This window comes from Artibeus jamaicensis, unplaced genomic scaffold (assembly GCF_021234435.1).
Source record: "Artibeus jamaicensis isolate MK-2021 breed Jamaican fruit bat unplaced genomic scaffold, CSHL_Jam_final contig_415, whole genome shotgun sequence".
Lineage (NCBI taxonomy): Eukaryota > Metazoa > Chordata > Mammalia > Chiroptera > Phyllostomidae > Artibeus > Artibeus jamaicensis.
Genome location: NW_026521823.1, coordinates 430,814 through 448,477, shown reverse-complemented (window position 1 = coordinate 448,477; position 17,664 = coordinate 430,814).

Below are 17,664 nucleotides of genomic sequence, written 5' to 3'. Positions count from 1 at the left end.
AAGATTTAGAAAGGTGTCCAGAATTCATAGTGTATAGAAATATTGGAGAGACATATAAGATGTCCTCACCGCCCCCCCCCCCAAGGGATGAATGGAGCCAGGCCATTGAGAGCTGTTTTGCATAGCAACAGTTTTGCAACTAACCTCTGGAATGGTTATTTAACATATCTATAACCTTTAACTGGTTTCATAGATATGTTAAATAGCTGTGGCCAAGTTTGGAGTAAGAGAGAAGGAACTAGCAGAGACTCAGAATGTAACTAAGGACTGCTCTCCTGAGTGAGTGGACTGGGACTCAGGAGGATGTAACTAAAGTCTGGACTCCTGAGTGAGAAGGTAGTGAGCAGGGACTCAAGATGGGAACTAGGGGCTGCTCTCCGGAGTGAGAAGGCCTGTGTGGGAGCTTGGAAAAGACTGGCTCCGAGACATGAAGGGTCCCCGCTTGGCCAGATGGAGAGAGAGCCACACGGTTTCAGCAGAGTGAGGACCCCCTCTTGGTGAGGTGAAAGAGGGAGCCACGTGGTTTTGGCAGGGTGTGGACCCCTCTTTCCCAGGTGAAAGGGAAAAACCACGCAGCTTTGCCAGAATGGAGATCCCTGCAGCCAGGTGAAGAAGAAAGCCACATGCTTTTGGTGGAGTGCGGACTCCTGCAGCTTTGGTAGAAGAGGCCCACGCGGCTTTGGGGTGCCCCCTTTGGCTGCAGGGCCTGAAAAAGCAAGAGAGACTTTGACTGGAACTGGGTACAAAGGACTCTTGCCAGTGGACCATGAGAGGGTACCACAGTACTTTGGATTAACTCGAGATCCTGCCTGCACAGTGACACAGCTGACGGTGCCAGCGGCCTGCAACACAGACGTGTGCTCTTTTCCTGATTTACGGTACCCGGAGTTGGGACAGTGGGAGAAGGGAGTGCTGTGTGGGTGTAGGTGTATACATAAAGGACTTTGATATTTTAGTGGTGGCATTAGGCCTGGATAGCATTAAATAAACATTTTGTTTCCTTTTCACAAATCTCTGGCATTGAGAGATGTGTTTCCAATTGGCGGCGGACAGAAGGGCCCAGGAGATTTTAGTATTTTGGTGTTTTTTTTTTTCGGGAGGGGCCCCTGTTGTATAGCAGTTTTGGGCATCCCTAGGTGGGCCAAATATTGTATTGCCCCTCCCTCGGACCTCCTCTTGTTGTTCGGTAACAGGAGGACACTGAAATGCAGCAGGAGTGGGGCTCTGGGAAGCTGGTTATGCTGCTTCTTGATTTGAATGTGGGTGAAACAGGAGTGTTAAGTTTGTGAAAATCCATCAAGGAAGATACGCATTCCATGTATACTTTGTTATTCTGTAATTGTATTACACTTTAATGCAAAGTTTTTAAAAAATGAGTCATGTGGGGCACTTTCCTTTAAAGAACTTACTTCTGCTGAGGGAAACCAATGCATGAACCAGTGCCCATGCTGTAAGACAGAGCAAAGGCATTCAAAACAGATATGGGAGTGATGCTCTGAAGGCCAAAGGGGAATGGATTTGTTCTGACTTGAAGGAAAAAGAGAAACAGTTCACAGAGAAATCTGGGACTTAGCAGGGGAGGGAGGAGTAGAATAGATGAGAACAATCCAGGCAGAGGTGTGAGTGCAAAGGCCAGAAGCACAATACAAATCATGATTCATCTGAGGACTGAGTGAAGACAAAGAAGCTGGAGACCGGAGGAGGGGGCGGGGCAGGAGAAAGCAGCCTCTTCGGGCCCCTCCCTTTCCCATTTCCTTTCTGATCCTCACCACCTGCCTCTATTGTGTGCTGGCTTTTCTCTGACTTCTGCAGAACTACAATCTTCACCAAGTATTCAGAAAAGTGTTACATGGACAAAAACATTCAGAAAACACACTTTGCTAAATCTCTCTTAGAGATTCATAAGACACTTCAGCATATTAAAAGTCTGTACCATCCTGCAGTCATGAAACCTGTTTAATTCAATGTTTCCCAAATTTAGTTGACTGCAAAATCTTTTCATTGAACACTTAAGGTACTGCTCTGTTACATCTACTGGGTTTGTTAGGGCGATGCAGCTGCTGACAAAGCAACCCCAAAATTTCAATGGCTTCCTCAATAAAAGTTTACCCCTTACTCACATGGTGCTGTTAGTACAATCCAGGTGTTAGTGGGTACCCTTCCACATGGTGATTCAGGGCCCAGGTTACTGCCTTTCTGTGGCTTTTCTGTTGCCTTTTCTGTTGCTTTTATGTTGCCAAATAAGCAGAAAGGTAAAACAGAACAAAGAAGCATGCCTCTTGACAGTTTTAACCGTTAGTGATAATTAATCATGTGATCCTACCTAGAGTCAAAGGAGTTTGGGAAATGTAGTTCCTGGCTGGGCAGCTATTCTATGGTATTATAGGGACAGCTTAAATTTTGGCGGGCTATCTCTACCATATCTAGCAACCAGATATATTCCTTAAACCATTCGTTTTCTTTATCATTGTGTCTTTAATCATGACATTCCTTTTGCCTAGAAAGTGCTCACACAAACACACACACACACACACACACACACACACACACACAAATCCTCTTTTGTTAATTGGCAAATTCCTATACACCTCTGGGGCCCAGTAGCAAGGTCAGCTTGCTCCCTGAGTCCTTTCAAGACCTTGACTCCATTTCTTCTTTTTAACCTCACCCAAGGACATGTTCATTGATTTTTAGAGAGAGGGAAAGAGAGAGAATACAGATTGGTTGCTTCTCATATGCACTGAGATTGGTGATGGAAACCATAACGTAGGTATGTGCCCTGACCTGGGATCAAACCTGAAGCCTCCTTTTTACATGGGACAATGCTCCAACCAACTGAGCCATCTGGCCAGGGCTGATCCCATTTCTTTTCTCTCTGTGCCTGACTTTGGAGAATGGTCATCAAAACCTTGAGTCTATTTCCAACCAGAAGGGGAGCCTCATATGGGCAGAATCTATACCTCAGCCACCTTCATATCCCAGTACCCAGAGCTATGTTTGATAAACAGTAAGGGCTCAATAGATAGGAAAGGGAGAAAAGAGGGAAGGGAGGGAGGGAGGGAGAAAGGAAAGAACTGTTGCTTATGAAGGAATATAGTGGGAAGAAGCAGCCCCCCCCCAGTCTGTTACTGTATAATTAACAAGGGCAAAGGAGCTTTTTATAAGAGTTTTTCTCTGCGTAAGAGCCCAGGAATTAAACATATGCCACAGTAGGCAATTCATACGCTCACCTTTTCTCTGAGTGTTTTTTATAGATGGCCTTTAACAGCATGCAAATTAGAGCTCCTTCATTCTTTCAGTCCAGGATTGATGCTAATGTAAACAATAATTGAAGTTTTGTATCTGGAAGATGCCTGGGTTATTGTTTTGGTCTGAATGTAGTCAGCCTGAACTCGATGGTATATAATTTAAAAGAACATAGTTAAAATAGATTTTTTCATAATCTGAACAAGATTCACTGTTATAAAAAGAAACTTTCAAAATGCAGCCTAAAAATCTTTTTATTGATATTCTTAGAATAAATATTATTCCCAGATAGATATGTCAGTCTTGCTTCCCCACAAACCACGGGAGGCACCTGACCCAGGTGTGGACACTAGAGAAGCCTCACCTCCCTCAGCCCAGGGTCATACAGAGGTTGGCTGCCCCCACCACCCCATCCGCCAGGAGCCTAGTTCTGGATTCAGAGTTCCATGTGCACAGCTCAGGCAGTATTTGAACCCAGGGCCATAGTGCAAGCCCTTGTCAGGGCTTGTGCTGAGTCAAAAAGGAAAAAATGTGCAGGTCCTAAGGTCAGGTAGGGTGTCAGGGGGTTTCTGAGGAATCTACTTCGACTGGCAGGGAGAACAAATCAAGTCCTGGTCTTGGTCCTGGCTTGTCTTTAAGATACGACATAAACAGTTACTTAACCTTTCTCACCTTATTTTCCTCAGCATTAAAAAGGAGTTAACTCTATCAGAATTTCCAAATAAGATAGTGTATTTACGTCAGCCAGGAGAGACCAGGGGAGAGAGGAAGTGTCCAGATGTTCTTGCTACCCTGGGAGCTCTACCTCTTCCAAGCAGGGGAGCTGGGCCACCCTCACTCACCCTAGAGTGTCCCTTCTGGCATCCCAGTTATTGTCTGTCCACATAAAAATGATCCATTTAGGAGAGCTGCCATAAATAAGAGCTAGAGCCTAAGCTGATTAATGTCCCTTAGGTTCAACAGAGGATGTGTGTTTAGCCAGGGTGTCAGGCAGGATATTGATGATGGCCATGTCTTTAAATGCCTGACCCCTCATTTCACATCTTGACCTGATTTTGAACAAGGCCATTCCCTTAAGAGTCAGTTTGGTCTGATGCTTGATGCCTTGTTTTCAGCAGCTTTTCTTCCCAAGACATGCTGACTTCATTGATAAGTGTTGCTTGCTCCTTATCTACATCATTTTAGAATGTGTTGCCAAGGCAACAGGATTCCGAAATGATTCTCATTACTGTACATGCCCTGACAAATGAGTGTCTGCATTTATATGATCTCAACTGTATTAGCTCTCTCCTTTCTGAGATAGAACACCAACATGTAACAGTTTGCAGCATGCAATTCAATGTGTAATTACATATTGTCTCCCAATAATTATACATCGTCCTAGTGAGCAGTGCAGCTCTGGGCAATCATGCCACATTCACACCTCCTTCATAACACCCTCCCTCACTGAGGAACAATAGTGCTCACTTCTAGATGCCATAAAGAAAAAAGAGATATTTATTGAGTGTATTTATAGAGCAAACCTACACTCTGATTTCTAACGCTACTTTGGTTTCCTTTATGTGAAGCCCTATGACTCCCAGGCCTGGAATGGGCCAAACTGTTACTGTTTTGTTTTATCCACCAGTTTCCCTAGAAGAAAAGTCCCATCACTCTCAGTGCAGACACGTTTTGACAAAGACCTAGTGAGTTCATTCAAACTGGGACAGATTCCTACATATTTTCTAAAACTATGAACCGGGAATGAAACCACAATGTCAAAACAGTCTCCAATTCCAACATGGATGCTTCATCTGGATCACGTACCTGCCCCGTACTCAGAATTATGAAATCCACACTAGCCACTTAGAAACATCACACTGCTTTTCCTCTCCCTGGGGCTATAAAGGAAATCCATGGGGACAGAAAGGCTGAAGAGGAAAACGTTTTTAAATAATGTTAAATCTCTGTGTAGATTATAGCACATAGCTCTTCCCCTGTCTCCCCTCCCCATCTCTCTTCTCCCCACAGAAAAACAAGCTGCAAAGGAGATAACTGGACTATGGAAGGTCTGGGATTGTGAGCACTGAGTTGCATTTTAAAAGAATTGGCAGCTCCAGGTCATTTTAATCAACTTGCATGCCAGCTTGGAAATTTTCTAAATTAGCCGTTGCTAGAGGAGAGCAAGATGTTGTTCTTCTTTCCTAAAGAATAAAACAGCTTGTCATGACATGTTCTCAGTCATAATGATAGGTTGGAGCCACTGTTTGTGGTACAAATCAGAAAAGGAAGTAACGTTTTTACCCCCAAACTCTGGCATGATTAATTTCTGTTGAGGTTTGGGCACCTCCCAGTTTGTCAGTGAAGTTGATGGAGTTCACACAAAAAATCTTGAAAGGCAAATGCAGACACAAAGACCAATTTTAAAAAAAGGTTGGCCCTGGCTTGTGTGGCACAGTTGGTTGAGTGTTGTCCCTTAACCAAAAGGTTTTGGGCTCAATTCCTGGTCAGAGCACATACCTAGATTGTGGGTTTGATCCCTGATCCCTGGTCCCATCCAGGTAGGGATGGAAGGCAATCAATTGATGCTTCTCTCTTATATCAGTGTTTCCTCCTCTCACTCTCTTCCTTCCTCTCTCTCTCTAAAAGCAATGAAAAAAATGTCCTTGGGTGAGGATAAAAAATAAAACAAAACATAAATGAGCTTGATTTTCGCTGGGAAAGGAAGCCTCTTGGTCTTGAGGACAAATCTTAGGAATGCTCAGTTTGCTTGCTATTCCAATGTTGTGCCCTTGAAAAGTAAGGAGGGTAGTGGAAGAGATAGTTGGCACTCCCATCCCCCAGGTGCCTGTATGCTCTGAAGCAGGAATACTCCTGCCAGACAGAAGCTATTTCAGCCATCCCGAATAAGGCTGGCTTTGCACATCAGTGTCTGGCCAGGGTCTGTTCATCCCCCCACCAGTCAATTCAACATCACACCTAGTCAGAATGGCTATGGCACAGATGATTGGTTTTCACAAACCAGACAAGAAGGTTTTAGAACTGTCATTCATCATTAAGTCAACAGATAAAAAGCACATCTTAAGACTACATTTCCAGATTCCAACAAAATGGAATGTTAATTAACATATGCATAATGTAAGGGAGGAAACAGGAAGTTGGGGAATGAATAATTATGGGATGCACAGGAGCGATCCTTTAAAATGCCAAGAAACCCCCAAATAAGCTAACTCCTTCCCTATTATCAATATCTCAGTTTCCCTTGCCAACTAATTCTTCTTAAATCCACTCCTTGTTTGTCACATGGGTAGTAGACTTATCACTATGTTGTATACCTGAAACTATTATAGTATTGTATGTCAACTGTAATTGAAAAAAAATTAAATTATTTTTAAAATTAAAGTGAAAAAATGTACTTCTTGTCCAAGCCCAGCCTTTTTATTAACATACATACCTTTACTAGGTATAGAAAGCAATGACTAAATCTCATGGGGAATTCAAGGATTTCTCTTATCCTTTTGTATGTATTCACAGTGAATATTGAATATGATGTTTTGATTATCTGCCCAAATTACCAACAGATATTTATTGATATTGTACAGAGAATAAGACATTGTGTTATGTGGTCTGGGGGATATAAAGGAACACAAGACACAGTCATTACCCTCAAGCAACTCCCAGTCTTATTGGGAGGCAATGGCTTTCATGTACCACACAGTTGCATATGATTAAGTCCATTAACAAAACACTTGGAGTATAAGTGTTACAGAATAGAGGTCTAAGGAGGGGCAATATTTAGCCCACCCAGGGATGCCAAAAACTGTTACAGACCACAGGGGGCCGAGGACAATATACTAATACCATCTGGACCACCTAGTGGGCTCATCTGTCTGCCGCCAGAGGAAAGATGTCTCTCAATGCCAGAGATTTGTGAAAAGAAAAGGAAATGTTTATTTAAAGCTATAAAGACTTAAAGTAGTGACCCAATGTCCCCATTAAAATATCAAAGTCCTTTTGGATACCCACAGACACCCACAGTGCTTCCTTGTCCCCCTGCCCTAATTCAGGGTACTGTAACTCAGGAAAAGTAGCACACATTCGTGTTTCAGGCCTCTGGCACCATCAGCTGTATCACCATCCAGGCAGGATCTCTAATTACTCCAAAGCCATGTGGCACCTTCTCTTGGCTTAATGGCAAGAGTTCTTTCAGCCTTCTTCCAGGCAAAGTCTCTTCTTTCCTTCACCAGAGCTGCAGGGGTCTGCACTCTGGCCAAAACCATGTGGATCTACCCATAAAGCTGCAGAAAGGGTAGGGTTGCCACTCTGGAAAAGCTGAGTGGTGATTCTCTGCCAAAGCTGCATGGTGATTCTCTCTACCCACAGCTGCAGGGGTCCCCACTCTTCCAGAAGCATGGTTCTCTCTCTTCTTACATGGCTGTGGGGATCCCCACTCTGGCAAAGCTGCGTGACTTTCTCCACTGCCACAGCCATGTGGTTTCCTCTCCTTAAATGGTTGCCATGTCTGGGTTTAAATCCCTGCACCAGTCCTCCTTTGCAGCCCCATTTCCAACTCCTCCTACAATTGGCTACATTTGCCAGCACTCCCGTATTATTCCAAGTTTACTGAGCTGCCATTGTGGGTCTGGGCAGGTGTGGCCCCATGTCATGGAGCCAATCATCTCCAAGCTCTCATGCAAGCACTGTAACTCAGGGGATCTGCCCCCAGTTACATCTTGGATAGAAGTCACTTCTATCCCCCTGACTCAGAGCATGGCCACAGCTATTTAACATATCTATGGAAGCAGTTAAAAGTTATAAATATGTTAAATGACTATGCCAGAGGTTAGCTGCAAAGCCTTTGCTGTACAAAACAGCTCTCAATGGCCCTGCTCCATTTTTCCCTTCCCCAACTCACACCTGTGGGGCGGAAGGGGTGAGGACATATTGATATTTCTTGGACACCTTGAGTTCTGGACCTCTTTACAAGTCCCTTTTTGGGCCCTCCCCCCTCTTAGCTGCACCCTGTTACATAAGTGCTGTAGGCATTTGTGTGCTAGTAAATGACAACTTTAAGAGACTAGAAATGTGAGGAGGGTCTGAAAGGTGAAGGCAGAAATGAACATAGTTTATTTATAGAACACTTCCCCCACTTAGAGCTGAGTGTTTGAGTTGGTGAGAGATGAAAAATTAAATGGGGAAATAGGTTGAATTTATACTGTGGAAAATTTTCTCTTATAACCAATAGTGAATATGTGAAGGACACATAAATGAGAGGCTGAGCCCTGCCTGATGTGGCTTGGTGGACTGAACACTAGCCTGTGAATCAAAAGGTCTCCAGGTCAATTCCCAGTCAGGGAACATGCCTGGGTTGTGGGCCAGGTTCCCAGTTGAGGGTATGATAGAGACAACCAATTGGTGTATCTCTCTCACATTATGTTTCTCTCCCTCTCTTTCTCCTTTCCTTCCCCTCTCCCTAAAAGTAAATAAATAAAATCTTTTTAAAAAGAGAGAGGCTTAAAAAATATGACTCTTGCAGTAATGTGGATGCTGAATTGAGCAGAAGAGTCTGGATATAAGGAGGTCAGTTCAAAGCCAAACACACTGTCCCAGCCTGGAGTACCAAGAACCTACGTGAAAGTGAAGGGCTCAGAAAAGAAAATGTGGGATGAAGATACAAGGTAGGATGGAGAAGGCAATATATCCAAGGGAACTCAAAAGTTTTGAAAAAACTTTTGCTTAGTAACACTTATCAGGCATTATTCTATGAACATTCTAAGACATTATGTGTATTTTTCAATTACCCTCATCACAATCATATGAGGTCAGTTTTATTATTCTCATTTTAAAGATGAGAAAACTGAGGCAGATTCAGTAATTTGCCCTCTTTCAGATGATTAGTAAGAGCAAGGGGAGGCAAAGGTAGCTTTAAACATAAACAGTCTGGCTTTGGAGCATACACACTCAACCATGTTGTCATTGTGCCTTGACATGATAATTGTGCTTTTAATAAAGACAGAGAAGACAGTCCAGCTTTGCCCACACTCTAGGTGAGGTGTTGGAAGCCTCTCTGGTCAAAAAGATTCTTGGAGTTGTCCTTACTGGTGTGGCTCAGTGGGTTAGACATTATTTTGCTGAAAGTTCACTGGTTCAATCCCCAGTCAGGGCACATGCCTGGGTTGCAGGCTTCATCCCTGGTTTGGAGCGTGCAAGAGGCAACCAATCAGTGTTTCTCTTATACATTGATGTTTCTCTCCCTCTCTTTCTCCTTACCTTCCACTTTCTCTAAAAAAAATAATAAACAAATAAAATCTTTAAAAAATGGATTCTTGGAAGAGTTTGAGATATAAGTCTAGAACTTAGAAATTAAGTGAAAACTAGAGATACGGCTTTCAACATCACCCTGCCATAGAGCAGGGAGATACACATTTTAATGAGAGTTTGAGAGTGAGTGAGCTTTCAGAGGAAGAATGAGAAATTATGAGAGTAATATATTGAGCCCTAAAGATTGTGTAGCTCCAGAGTGAAGAGTGGAAGACACATCAAGGAAATGAGAGATAAAAGAAGTCACAAGTGTGAAGAGAGCTCAGAGTTGAGTATCATGTAGGCTTATGGAGAAAAGAGTTTCAAAGAAGATGTGCTATTAAGAGCATCCATGGTTACACAATACTAGGTGATGAGCACAAAGCAACTGGACCATTGGAGGGACACATGTGACCTTCAGGGGTGCCATTTGAGTAGAATCAAGGAGAGGTAGACATTGAAGGTTTAAGGGGGCCCAGGGACAAGAAAGCAGTAACAGCAGATGTGAATGACTGTTTAAGAAGCTCACCAGTGAAAAGTAGAAGTTGGCTTGAATGCATGTCTGAAAGTCTGAGAGGAAATGGTGGATAGAAAGAAAGAGGAGAAATCCAGGGTCAAGGCAGAAAAGATGGCACCAGAGGCTGGCTCTGTTGAAGAGAATGGCTGATAGGGGACTCAAGACTTTGAAAATTTTAGCTTAAGGTAAAAAGTTATAAGTGTAGCAAGTAACGTGTATGGTAAAGCTTTTGTTTCAGAAACTACAGATAAGGCCCATCCTGGCTCCTGGGAAAACAGCTGATCTCCTAGGGCACTGGCTAGAGATCACCACCTGGGGACAAGTTGGAGGCATCTAGACCTTTGTGTTCCAGGGAGACAGATGACCACTGTCCCTGGGAACAGCTGACTTCCCAGGACAGAAATGTTGCAGCTTCTATCACCTAATCCTCCCTGAATCTCAAAGTCCTCACCGCACCTTGTTTATTCCCTGGTATATATATAAAAAAGTCTGGCCTGGAAAGAGAAGGCAAGATGGTCTGTTAGGTTATGAACCCACCATTTTTTTAGATCATTGGCCATCTGAATAAAGAGCCCATAAAGACTCAGTCGCTGTCATTGCTTATTGGGTTTGGTAGTGACAGGCAGCCCGAATGCTGGTATCTTTTCAGTTACATGGCCACCTCATCTTTTGAAACTAGTAACATGGAGAGAGATGACAAACTAGAAATATATTGGAGTGGAGGAAAGGTGACCAAAGATCACTCCAGTAAGTCTTGATCTTCTCAGGGAAACCAGAGGCACAACCTTTGTTGAGTTGGGATGGGAGTGGGAGTGCTTGAAGAGAAGGGAGCATTGTCTTCATGTACCTTGAATGGAACAGTATGAAAGGCACCAGAAGAAAGTGTTTAGCACCAGAGGCTGATGGTGAGAAGTGAATGAAGAATCAAAGTGAGCTAAGTGAAAGAATCAACGCACTTAAAAACCTGAAAAATCAGCAGTGAAAAATATTCACAAGCACTCTTCTCGCACTGGCCTAAAATGGGGCCACAGTCCAGCCAGGCCTCCCACTGTCCAATAAGATCAGCAATGTGTAGGCTCCTCCTCAGGACTCAAGTCCTAGACTCAAGCCTTAATGAGTCACCTGCTCGATATTTTCCACTTCAGGCCTTTGGCTTTCTGGGACCTCAGTCTACTCAGCTGCAAAACTGACTTATGGGATCATGTCAATCACCTAACGTTGCAGAACTGAGGAGAAGAGTCCAAATTCTGCAGGTAAACGAACTGCCTGAAAGGAAATGAGCAGTGATTTCCTCAGGAGTCTCTCCTTCGATGTCATTATAATGTCAGCTTTTGACAGCAAAACAATTTAGGTTGAAGGGTCTGGAGTATCCTGCAGAAGTGCCTGTGCCTTATGAAAATGTCGTCAGTGCATGCTACGTTGCACGTTTCACATACATGAAAACCCCACAGCAGAAGAACTCAGTCACTCAAACAAACTACCCTGATACCTAGCTCCTTGTGTGCATTTGACCTGTGGTGTCCCCCATGACCTCTTCAGGGATTTCAGATGGCAGACAATCCATCTTGGGCTCAGAATCCAGAAGCCCAGAGGGGAGTGCTCTCAGCTTCAACTCCAAATGCCAGCATTTGTGTATCTACAAAGCTCTTCCATTTCCCCCACATTCTCCTCCAGGCAATAGATCATGGAACACAGTACCTCTAGGCCTAGACCCTTTTATTGAGTGCCTTCTCTGTGATATTTACTACAAGATTTGCACATGTTATCTCATGTTACTTCATGACCAGCTTGTGAGGTTGGGGTTATCATCCCCATTTTTATTGCTCATGGTCACAGGTCTGGTCAGTTAAGGGCTGAACCCAAGTCTGTGTGGCACCAAAGTACTGGCTTTTAACCACATTCTAGAATCACCAAGGCAGAGTAGGGAATGGACTATAACCTAGCACATGGGCCTGGAGACTCTTCCCAGTCAGGTATGTCTGAGACCAAGCACTATCTACAGTCCAAGAGCTCTGTAGCCTCACCCAGCTGATAACTAAAGGAAAGTCTTATATAGCATCTGGTAAGATCCCCTTGGACCTTCTAGCCAGGTTAGGCTTAAGCCACCTTGTAGTTGTGGGCCCAGCCACCAAGGGCAGCATGTCTGCCAGTCACTCGCCTGTCACAAAGGCACCAGGATGGTCTGCACTCTCCCAGGCCCCAATGTATCAGCATCAGCCCAAGAAAGCTGGCAAGATGGAGCAGCCTTGTAGTCTGAGCAAGAGCTGGTTGTTCACTTTGCCCTGAGGTGTCAGAATAACTTCCCCAACACACTAAGCCTGCTGTGAGCAGCCCCAGCCAGCTGGACCTGGGTATTCCCTCTGTTTATATGACAGCACCCAGGGAATGCTGCTCCAGAGTTTGGCACCTGTGCCCTCTCTTTTCAGCAAATAGTGACTGCAGGAGAGAGAAGAGAATAGCATTCAGTGACATTCTGAAACAGTATCTTATCTAATCATCACAGCAACCAGGACTATTGTCCCCATCTTAATGATGAGGAAAGTGATACTCAGAGAGATAGGATCAATTGCCCAAAGTCCCTCAGCTGGTCAGTGATAGAGCTAGGATTTGATCCCTCAATTCTCTGGCTCTAAAGCCTAAGCTCTTAGCCTCCCATTCTAATCTTCCCCATGGATCTACTGAGGAAGACAACTCAACTCAGTCTCTGTACTCCCCCTGGCCTTGATCTTAGCCCTGTAGGAAGCTAAACTAGCCTGAGGTTTGCTAATTCAGAATTTGCATCAACTAAACAAAAGCCAAGTGCTTTTTAAAGCACCTTCCAATCTGCAAAGGGATCCAAAAAAATAAGGGTGTATTGCTTGCCTCTAAGGAGCTTACAGCCACCATGAGAAGAAGAGATATACCAGGGAAACAAAAAAGAAAAATAAAACCAGTCTGGCCATGTGAAACGAAGGTGTAGGTGAAGGTGTAGGCAGAAAACCCAGAAGCATTTAGACCTGTGGAGGGTGGGGCAGGGCCAGGAGGTGCTCTTAGGGCTTGCAAGAGGTGGCATGACCCATGGAAGAAGCTGACTCTGCAGGGAGGAAAGAGAGTTCAGGACAACAGAGGGGACAGAAGGTAAAGACATAAAAATAAGAGAGAGTGAAAGTGAAGGTAAAGAATGGCAGGGAAGGAAAGAGAAAAAATGGGGAAGGGAGAAACAAAAGGGAAGAGAAATAAAGCTGCCTTGGAAAAGGCACGTGGGCACCTAGGGGAACTCCTAGTAGTCGCTGAGTTTGTGTGCTCAGCCCTCTGGTAGGAACAGGAGAGAAAGCCTACAGGACCCGCACCCAAGCTTTGGAGAATATTGTCTCTGACTCTGAGCCTGGGGCAAGTGAGTGCCAAAGTAGAAGAACATGTGGAACAAGGTGACATATATAAGCAGAGCCCCAGCTAATGGACTTTTCGAGATGTGGATATGGAGTTAGAGGCTGTGAATGGGGTCTTTCCCCCTGGGGCCCTGTCAGACCAAGCCAGCCTTATGGTTGCTCAGGAGAGCTAATAGGAACCTTAGAAAATTTTGAAAAGATCAAAATTATGGAATACTCCCTGGCCAGCCTAGAGAGTGGAGTAGTATGAGTAAAGGCTGCATACCCCTGATCCCTCATTTCTCTTGGTAGGGAAGCTAAGAGAATGAATCTTGAGAGGCTCAAGCACCACAGTCCTGTCCTCCCCAGCAAATCACAAGTGTAGAAGTGCAATTTCAAATGTGGGTGAATGGAGAGAAGCCTCTTCTCTTCACTTTCATTTCTTCAGCATCTTCTCTGCATCACACCTCTTAGACATTTGGAATGAGATGAAGAGACACAAAGACATTCACATCTCAAAGTTCTCCTGACTGGTGGCCTTCTTTTCTGCTGGGGAAATATCTGACATGCAAAAATATTCCCTCCGTTAGGAATTCTCTCTTCCAGAAGGATTACTCCAAGAATGGAGAAATGATTACCTGGAACATGAATGGAGTGATGAAGACACCCATCAGTGTCTTTACTTCTCTGACTCGATTAGCATTATTTTTATGTTCATTAGGGTTAGACTAAATCTCCACATTAGCCTAAAATTAAAGTTATAAAAATGTTATATTTTTGTTTGAAACTTACCCAACTTTAATACATACTTTGGGGCCGAGAGAGAGAGAGAAGGGAAGGGAAGAGAAGGGAAGAACAGGGAAGAGAAGAGAAGAGAAGAGAAGAGAAGAGAAGAGAAGAGAAGAGAAGAGAAGAGAAGAGAAGAGAAGAGAAGAGAAGAGAAGAGAAGAGAAGAGAAGAGAAGAGAAGAGAAGGATGAAGACGGAGAAGAAAGAAAAGAGTATTTTTTTCTTCAGGTGGAGCAGGGGCATTTGTAGTTCTTCCCCATCCCTATCTACAAATGAAGACATTATGGCCCCACTGCTTTCAAGAAGATCATCATGTTTAATTGTGGGGGCGACTTTGCTCGCAAGTCTCCCTCGAGCCATGGATGAGAGTCACTTATTTCTAACATGCCTGGGAGCCTTACCCACAGATGCCCCTGATCCCTCTGGGGATGAAGCATTGATTTCCATCTTACTTAGGCGTGCATCCGTGGTGATGTGGCTCACAGCCTCTGGATCGAAGGAGGTCCCAAATCCATTCAGGTCCCTGTTTGGACACCAGATGTGGGGGTGACTTTGCTTGCAAGTCCCCCCATGTGCCACAGATGAGAGTAAACATGACTGAGACATTATGTGATCTGCTTGGGAAGGAGGGGTGGCCAGTTTCCCAGAGGAAAAAGGCCTTGAGCAGTGGCCAGTTTCTCAGGGGAAAAAGGCATTGAGCACCTTGCTCCAAGGTCTTTTATTGGGTTGTAATAAACAGGAATATAGGGCAGCAAGGATCAAATAGTAGATAACATTTCAAAGAAATCTGAGGGCTTAGTCCAAGTCAGAGTCTGTCAGGAAGAGTTTTAGGGTTTCTTGCTCGAACCTTAACATATGAATGAAAGCACTCTTAGCAGAGCAGATTTCATAGGTTTATCAGGAAGTCTTTTTGTGATGCCAGATTTTTCCCCAGGGCACACTCTAGCAAGGCAAGGAGCTGCATCCTTCCCCATCAGGTATTCAGGCTTAAGATCAGGGGATTAGAGCCAGGAAGCGCATCTCCCAGAGTACATGGAGACTTGGGCTTTGTCAAAGCTGGGGGGAGAGAGTCCATCACTCCCTCTTTGTTGCAGCCTCCCTGAGTCCTTCCATGATGGCCTCCCAAGTGGTCGTGTCTGGCCTAGGTTGCCCCTCCTCTGAGGGGTCTTACTCATCAAGGACTTCCAACCATGCTTTGGGGGCAGGGAGGAAACTGAGGCAGCATTTGCTACCAGAGACAAGTTTTGTCTCCTGCGGCTCACATTCCAGAGGTCACTGACTACTCCTTAGCCACACGGGGTAGAGTTACAATTCCTAGAACCAGGCAAAGTGGTCCACAACATTTAATAATCAGTACAGCCTGGGCACTGACCATAATTAGTACAGCCTGGACACTGACCACTCAGAATAGATGCTGGACCTGACAACCACATGAATGTTCTACCACATTAGGTCTAGCGAATCTTGTCTTGTTCACACTCAAGCACATGTGTGCACGCACTCACATCAACCATGCCAGAAAGCTCTGCCTCAGCATGCTCATCACAGAAGGACCCTGTACTGAACACCAGATGCATTTCCATTCTAATTTAGTAAGACCTAGCAATTGTCCAAAATTAATGCTTCAAGTGAAGTTTCTTCTACCCTCTAGCTGCAATTCTTAGACACAGCTCCTCTGACCTTTTCAAATTCTTGCTATATTATTTGCCTCTTGTTCAAATAATTAGCAATTACCAGACACCAACTGATTGCAGACAAAGGCTAAATGTAAAAGACCAAAATGGAGTTTAAGATTGGAGTAGTTACTAACAATAAGGGATCAAAGAGATAGACACAAAAACCTTAGTTTTAATTATCTATAAAATGTTCCCTTCATAACTCTAAGACAAGGACTCTAAGTCTCTGTGAGACAATCCAGTACCCAGTGCTTCAGGATGGAAACTCAATTTTATAGGGATATATTCACGATTAGTTTTCTGTTACAACTATGTGGGCAATCAGTTATTAGTCTAGTGGGAAAGAACAGAAACTTTTTGTTTCTCCTCCCTTTCTTCCTCCTTCCTCTCTCTCTTTCCTCCCTCTGTGTCAGTATTTTTCACCTATATTTATAATGGGCTAGGAACTGTACTAGACACAAAGGATATAAAATGAGAACGCTTTCCTTAAAGAACTTATAGCCACTGGGAGAAGAAGACACATAGAAAATTTGAATGCAGTGAAGGGAAGTCTAGAGCATCCCTGGAGCACCTGAGTCAGATGCCCTAGACAAAAAAATAAGATCCAGCTCCAGCATGAGAGAAAGACCCTGAAGAAGGTACCAGCCTGAATGGGCTCTGGACAGACAAGTCCGTGTGGAGTGCTCTGACCATAGGGAGTCTGTGGCTGTGTAAGTTCTGGCAGGCAGAAACAGGAAGCAAAGATGTAACCAGGAAGATGCTCAGTGCCCTCACACCAGCATCTGCGGTGAGACAGGAACTGAATCCCATCTAAAGCACTAGTGTCTGACTCCCTCGCTGTTCCTGCCAAGTAGTTCTACAAGGAAGCTCCAAGGTGTCTGAGATAGCAGCCTTACTCATATAGGAAGATGAGAGCAGACTGAGACAAAGTAGAATAGACCTCCAGACAGCTCCTCTTCGACCTGAAAGGAGTGTCTGAAACTCCACAGTTCTTTGGAATCTAAAAGTCTATCATTCTTATTAAAGTGCAAATTTCCTTGGCAAGTCTTGGCCTCAATTAAGAGAAGTTCCCACCTGAACAGGTAAGCAACCAATAACAGTTTCCTGTGATAGCCCAGGGAGGTCAAAAACACATGGGAACTGTTCTTAGAGAACATAAAGGGGGCAAAATGCACAGAAGTAGAAATATACTTTTGGAAGCCAAAGGAAGCCAAAATGTGGGGAGGGGAATGCCTTTTTGTTCTACTGGAATTTCAACAGGAGTGGGTATCATTTGTGAGCTCCCCCCATATCTCTATCTGAAGCAAAAGTAGACACTTAAGGCTCACTGATTTGGAGCACTTTGTTGTTTTATTCTGCAGACTTTATGGAGCACTCGCTGTGTGTCAGGCTTTGTTCCAGGAGCTGGTGGCTGAAGCAGGAGAGGTGGTGTCTGAAAGGCTTCTTCCTTCTCTTGCAACACTTGGTGAGGTAGGCCTGGGACGAGGGGGAGGAAAGGAGGCACCCTCCAGTTGACCTCTCCCAAAGACCATACACCCTGAAAAGAGTTCTGGACAGCCACAGGATGCACCAGCAAACAGTGTAAGTCAAAAGGCTTACCTAAAGTCCAATGCCTGCAGATTAGAAAAATAAACCAACAGGTGAAATGAACATTATAGTTATAGTAACAACCTGCTGAGCCTCTTAATCTGTCACTTAAATCTAGAGCTTTTAGCTATAATTGAACATCCTACTGTGGCAATTATGAAGAAGAGAAGGAGGAGGTGTCAAAGTTGTGGTTTAGAAAGACAAAGGAAAATAAATTTCCCTTC